Raw genomic sequence first — 7,640 nt, forward strand, 5'->3', positions numbered from 1 at the left:
GCAGGCTTGTCCTTCTTGAAGACACGGGGCTTCCAGAATAGGGCCCTCCCTGGAGGAGCCATTCATAGACTTTTCTCTGTACATGGAGTTTGACAGAAATCTCACAATTATTAAACTTTTGTCAAAGTTATGCACTTTGCATCCTCTCCAGACTTCCTGTCACACTCAGAATAAAATCTAAACTCTCCCTTTGGCTCACAAAGTCCCAATGGCCCACCTCTCTCGGCCTCCCACACTCACCTGTGCCCACCTACACCTCCACCTCCCCGCTGTGCGGCCTCCACCCGGAGAGCCCCACCTTAGCACCACCCACCCTCTCTCTTCCATTTTCAGTCTGTGCACCAGTCTCTCTCACAGGACATTCCTGGCCACCCTATATCCACCCCGTCCTACTCACTCTCTCCCTCAATGTACTTAGGGATCCATTCTCAAAGACAAAGGATCATAACTCAGACCAAATATGGTTCCAGTGACTCCAGTTCAGCATCTTACCACATGAGTTTGAGTTCCTCGCAACACAACTTAGGAGAAACAGGAAGATGAAGGCAAGCCCACCACGGCCTGCACACTTTGTAAATATGATGAAGAAATAGTGTCTGGGGGTGGCTGCATACAGAGGGGCCTCTTAGATAAGGCAAGCACACAGAGCCGGCGCTCACCGAACAGAGCAGTCCATTCAACGGCTGCCTCCTTCCAACTCACTCCTGACAGAAGCCGGGCCACTCTGTGCAGCTGCCACCCACGGGTAAACAATCTCTTCACCCATTATTAAGCTACAACTATACATATCAATATAAGTGAATCTCAAAAGGCATAATAACGAATGAAAACAAAAGATCTCAGAAGAAGATACTGAATATATCTGTGTCTTTCAAAAGCACAGGAAACAATAAATTTTATTTACTACATATACAGTAAAACATCAATGAAAAGCAAACCACCATAAAATACAAAATTCGAACTAACGGTTCCTCCTGGTGGTGGGGGTAGGTGGATACTACTCAGGAAGAGCACCCAGAAGTTTCCACGAGGGATATGGGTAAAGCAGGCTTAGCTGGAGCATAGGCATGGGAAGCCGGCTGCCATGTTTACACCATAACAACTGCACACCTCACACGCTGTCCTAGCTAGAGACTTCCAGAACCCCCACAGTGCCAGAGGCTGCGCACCCTGCACTCCTCCGCTGCCCCGGCAGGTTGTGGAGAGGAGAAAGTAGCACAGGCCACGCCCTGTGAAAGCCGGGCTAATCCCTGGTCCCTGAACTGTGCAACTGGCCACTCCTCCATTTTGTGATTAATGGAAATAATTTATTTCTGTCATTCACAACCAGGAATTTAAAAGTACAGAGACAACTAAGAACGTACTTCATTCACCAAATATTTTTACATCAAAATGTAGCAATTTCAACAATATGAGGGTAAACTCAAAGTCTACTATCAAAAAAAGAGCAAATGACACAATAAACAATCTTGCAAAATCACCGTAAAAAACTGATTTTATTTAGAAGCCTCTCAAACCTCCTATACACAATAAATCAAATAAATCAAGTAGCTACCATAGCCTTGCCATACAAACACAATAAGAGTGCCAGTAAGAAAGTGAGAAATTATACCGCAGAACCATGAAGAAAATCAATGTAATAAAACTGTATAATCTCCCAGGAGAGCTGTGAGGTCTTCAAGAATAAAACAAACCAGTACTAATGAAAAAGAAAACAGCGCTCCCACCCTTTTCTCCATGCCCCGAGGTGAGCGGGGCGGGGGCGGGGGGGGGGGGGGGGGGGGAGGTCAGGGCAGGTTCTCAGGACTCGTAGGCACAGGAGTCCCAAGCTCTGTGCTCACAGTGGTTTCCTGGCCTGTGCTGACACATGTGTGTGTCCTGCAAAGATGGAGCAAGACTTTTCTCTCCTTATAATCTTGTACAGCCCCTTTCAAAGCCAACATTAACATCCGGGACTACCAAACACAAACGTGGAAAAGCAGCTTCCAATCACTACAACTTGGTTTTACTGAAAAGTAACAAGTAGGTCATTAAGCTTTCCCATGTTCCTATAAAAACAGTAATGGAACAATACAGAATTGTATTGTGTAATGAATGTCTGTAATAGGAAGACAGCAAATCATAACATCGACTAGCACAGATGTGAAGAAAATGTGAGGCCCTTCCAATCCAAGGTTTCTTCAACTCAGCACTGCTGACACTGGGGCCAGATCACTCTCTGTTCTCCCGAGCATTGAAGGGTGTGGAGTAGCAGCCCTGGCCTCCACCCACAGGACGCCAGTAGCACCCCCTGAGGTGTGACGACCACAATGTCTCCAGACACTGCCATAGTCCCCTGAAGGGCAAAAGCATCTGGTAGAGAATTAGGCTCTAATTCAACTGCTACTTTATAAATAAGGAAACTGGGCCCAAATTTGGTAAAATGAGGTGGGAAAAAAATTTTTTTTTTAGTTGTCTGAGGTCAAGCAGGGAATGAAAACCAAGTTGGAAACAGAACCCAGGTCTTCTAAATCCTGGTCTGAAGGACTTTTCATTCTAAGGGAAAATACTTTAGTAACTGACTCAATTATTTCTGGAAGACAATACAAATTAAAAGCCTCTAAAATATTTATACCATATAACAGAGTAATCCAATTTCTGGGGAATACACGTAGAAGAAATATTCTAAGATATGAAAAAAGCTTCACACAGCATACACGTTCACATCAGAACTATCACTATCCCAACTAGAATCAAGCTACAGTTTCAAACAGAAATGCACCAGACTACACTTTTTACTGTCAGCTTCTAGCTCAGGAGTTTCAAAGAGCATGTTCCCAGCCCAGAAATAAAGAGCTCAGGGCACAGAGTGCAGGCGCAGACCATGGAGACATGAAAAAGTCAGTGTCTCATACAGCTGGCAGGCGACAAGTCAGAGGGGCAGGAATTCGATAGACAGACAACTGCCCACCCATGTCTGGGGGTGGGCGAGGCCACAATGGATGCACTGCCTCACCAAGAATCCATCAGAACCAAGAGGGAGAAGTTCCCACCAATGGGGCTAGCAATATGGACAAGTGCTGAGAAGTCTGACACATACAATCTGTGTAAGAAAAATGGCACCAAGGACTGGCCCAGTAGCATAGTGGTTAAGTTCATGCGCTCCGCTTCGGCAGCCCAGGGTTCACAGGTTCAGATCCCTGGTACGGACCTACACACCACTCATCAAGCCATGCTGTGGCAGTGTCCCACATGCAAAATAGAGGAGGACTGGCACAGATGTTAGCTCAGTGACAATCTTCCTCAAGCAAAAAGAGGAAGATTAGCAACAGACGTTGGCTCACAGCCAATCTTCCTCACCCCCCCAAAAAAAGAAAGAAAATGACGCAAATTTTTGAGAAAAATTAGGAGTCATCTTTAACACTAGTGGTGGTTATTTCTGAATGGTGGGGCAATGCAAGATTTTAAATTTATCTTTCTACTCTTTCATATCCCACCAATTCCTTTAATGAGCTGGGGGCCACTTTAGGGGCAGAGAAAAAACTTCATAAAAAAATTACCAAGAAATTTCATGATATTCATAATAAGCCATCTCATTTCTGCATGAAAATTTACACTGGAAAGCTGGCCTTCCTTTCTCTGCTACACAACGAGAGACAGTGTTGTTTTCACTCAGGTTCTCCGTGAAGAGCCACCAACGGCATGCACACTGACCTCAGCAAGACTCATAATCATGTAAGGACCCTAGATAGACTCTATTATTTTGGGGCGGGGGGGGCTGTCCTAAATTACTAATGTTTTCACCACAGAGAGCCATCCTTTTCTCCTCTAAAGGAACTCCAAGTTTTGGAAGATTTCACTTATAGAACTATATTTAGTTAACCTCCATTTTTATTAATCAAAGACCTATAACTGCTAATCATAGTTTCTGATCAGCAGTAGAGGAGCAATTTTTTTTTTTTTTTTGAGGAAGATTAGCCCTAAGCTAACATCTGCTACCAAGCCTCCTCTTTTTGCTGAGGAAGCCTGGCCCTGAGCTAACATCTGTGCCCACCTTCCTCTACTTTATATGTGGGATGCCTGCCACAGCATGGCTTGATAAGCGGTGCCATGTCCGCACCCAGGATCCGAACGGGCGAACCCCGGGCCACTGAAGCAGAACGTGCGAAGTTAACCGCTGTGCCACCGGGCCGGCCCCAGGAGCAATTTTTTTAAACCTATTTTGATGTACTTCCAATCAACACCAAAGAAACCATGGTATCTTTAGTTGGCCCACACACCAGTCTTTCAGATTAATAATTTTCCCTCTGGATTTAAAGTACTGAACACGGCTCAGGCCTCCTGATCTCCGTCCCTTCACCACCTTTCCAAATGCCCTAATTAGCCCAGGAATCCAAATTAGCAGCAGCCTGGTCTTCCTACAGAGGCCTCAGCCCACAGGTCTTAAAGCATTGTTAGCCACAGAACCGCTTTCTCAATCCCCCTCTTCTACAGCTCTCATCAGCAGAGGTTCACCACGCAAGGGGCTCATGCTCCTTGTATGAGCCTGACTGACTCTGGTGCCCCGGAGGCGGCACCCTGGATGACTACACTCCACGTACCCTCAGTGACAGAACCAGCACAAACGGCACCAGGGTTCTGTGTGGTGGCCACATCCCAAGAGCTGCAGGACTGTGTCCATTTCTGTCTTCTCCTCCCTCCTCCCCATGGAAAAGTGGCAGCGTGTTCCTTCCGTGTGGGAGGCTCTGTGAACAGAGGGGCAGGCACAGGGCTGGGTCTGAAGAGACCAGTACCAACTATGGCTTTCCTGATAAGTGCACATCTTCCTCAACTTATGTCTTGATAAACCCATCATGAGCTGAAAACATCCTAAGTCGAAAATGCATTTAATCCATCTAACCTACTGAAGATCACAACCTCGCCTAGCCTACCTTACACGTGCTCAGAACACCGACGTCAGCCTACAGTTGGGCAGAATCATCTAACATAAAGCCCATTTTATAGTAAAGTGTTGACTACCTCATGTAACTGATTGAATACTGTACTGAAAGGGAAAACACAGTGGTTGTGTGAGGACAGACGGTTGTAAATGTATCGGTTATTTACCCATGTGATCGCAGGGCTCTCTGCCACTGCCTGCAGCATCTCAGCATCGCAAGAGAGGATCATAAGAGCATAGCACAGGAAAAGATCAAAATTCAAAGTATGGTTTCTACTGAATGCGTATCGCTTTCACACCATCATAAAGTCGAAAAATCCTAAGTCGAACAGCCGTTAAGTCGGAGACCGTCTGTAAATATTTCTTCAGTAAGTTCAAACTCATGCTCAGAGACAGCAAGAGATGTGTTTCAAGGTCTGCACACAGACAAGCTAGGTCCAGCAGCAACACCAACACTCACAGGAGAGCCCTCAGTGGCTCCCTGGTACTAGACTGAACTATTTGAGATCACCATCTTTGTAGGTCGAGAATGGTCCAATCACGGTCTCCACAAGAATGCTCATAGCAGTTTTATTCATAATTGCCAAAATCTGGAATCAGCCTCGATGTCCTTCAACAGGTGAATGGTTAAACAGACTGCTGTCTGTGTACACCATGACATGCACTCACCAACAAAAAGGAGCTACTGACACAGCAAGCCCTCGCATGGATCGCAAGGAATCATGCGGACCCAACAAAGCCAGTCCCAGAAGGTTACGTCTACCTGACTCCATTTATATGACATTCTCATAGGACAGTTTCAGAAATGGAGGACAGACTGGTGGTCGCCAGGGTTAGGGACAAGAGTGAGGAGATGAGGTAGAAGGGAGGTGGGTGTGGTGATAAACAGCAACAGGAGAGACCTGTGTGGTGACGGTGGATACAGGGACCTAAACATGTGATAAAAGTGCACACAGCACACAGTGCAAGTCAACTGGAGTGATCAGAGTAAGATTTGTAGACTCTATCAATGTCAACATCCTGGTTGAGATTTTATACTACAGTTCTGCAAAATGTTACTTTTGGAAAAACTGGACCAATTATAAAGGGACCTCTCTGTATTATTTCTTACAACTGTATGTGAATCTACAATGATCTCATTTTGTTCAAAAAAAAAGGTCTAATACTGGCAATGTCATATGGTTTGACCTAATATTAATTCATTTAATCCTCACAATTCCATAAGGTAGGTATCATTATTATCCCCACTTTACAGAGGAGAAAACTGAGGCCCTGAGAAGGTGAGAAACTTAGCCAAGGTCCCACATTAATGGTGGGGCGAGGACTCACATTTGGGCTGGCTGGCTGCAGAGCACGCACACTCAGTCACTCTCTCTCTCAAAACTGGAAATGTAAAATACAAACGTGCGCGCTCTTCTCATTGCAGCTTTTAAAACATCCTTCAAACGGGACCCTAGAGGACTGAAGGAAGACAGTTTGAAGACCACGGATCTGTCTCACCGCATTTTAAAGTTCGCAGTCACAGAAAGATCTGACAGACTGAATTCTACCTGCCAACAAGCCAGGAAACATGCCCTCCCCTGACAGTGCCCAGAGTCCCACAGTCCCATGTCTCACTCTGCTGTGGAGTGGGCGCCACTGTCATCTCCAGTCAGGGCTGTTATCCTGCCCTTGACCAACATCCAGGGAAACAAGCTGGGGGGGGGGGGGGGGGGGTTGCAATTATTTGTTTTTTGTTTTAGAATGGGTGCTCTTTGTTACTGGTTTTTTTTTTTTAAAGATTTTATTTTTTTCCCTTTTCTCCCCAAAGCCCCCCAGTACACAGTTGTATATTCTTAGTTGTGAGTCCTTCCAGTTGTGGCATGTGGGACACCGCTTCAGCATGGTTTGATGAGCAGTGCCATGTCCGCGCCCAGGATTCAACAGATGAAACACTAGGCCGCCTGCAGCGGAGCGCGCGAACTTAACCACTCGGCCACGGGGCCAGCCCCCCGTTACTGTTTTCTTTATTTGATTTAGAGTGAGAAAGAAGGCTCGAGGGAATAAATAAAGGCAACTAAGCAAACTTTAGAAATGAGGTGGGGTGGGAAAGAAGCTGGAAGGAGAACGACCGCTCCTTACACAACTCCTTTCTTCAATCCAAATGTTCCTCTTTCGCTGCAGGACAAAACAAGCAAGAAACAGAAAACTAACGTTTCAAGACAATTCTCTTTATACCCCTTAACAGAAGAAAGTGTAAAGTGAACAGATGCAGAATGAGCACAGAGGGGTCCATTGAACACACCCTCCCCTTGCAGGAGGACTGTGCTGACAGTAATCCAACACCCTGCTGGTCGCCCAGGAAGCAGGAGAAGCCTGAGGCTCCAGTCCAAAGCAAACGGATCTCACGCTCATGCTAACAAATCCAGGGAAGTGACAGAAAATGAGTTTCTTAAAATAAATGCATAGCTATAAAGAAAGACAGAAGAGGCCAGCTCTTTAGACCAGAAACTGAGAAATTCCTGAAAATTGGGAGGATAAAAGTGTGAAATCAAACAAGAGAAAGTAACTGGGAGTAAGCTGTGAAAATAGGCCCCTGACATCCAGAGGGAGTGGACAACGCTGGACCGTGCAAACCAGGCTGTCCTGTCCCTGGCAGGAGTCACTCAGACTCCAGAAAACATTAATCAGTGCTGACTTTCACTCAGGAAGTCCACAACTGTTAAATTCACAGGCTCCCTGA

The 7,640-nt window shown here is 45.9% G+C and overlaps 1 protein-coding gene across 11 annotated transcripts in view; it reads right to left on the reverse strand.

The window, feature by feature from the left end:
- ANKRD11 (ankyrin repeat domain containing 11) overlaps positions 1–7,640 on the reverse strand; it is a 213,829-nt gene that overhangs the window by 133,791 nt on the left and 72,398 nt on the right. The gene's annotated exons all lie outside the window — the stretch shown is intronic.

Source organism: Equus quagga, chromosome 13, assembly GCF_021613505.1.
Source record: "Equus quagga isolate Etosha38 chromosome 13, UCLA_HA_Equagga_1.0, whole genome shotgun sequence".
Taxonomy (NCBI): Eukaryota; Metazoa; Chordata; class Mammalia; order Perissodactyla; family Equidae; genus Equus; species Equus quagga.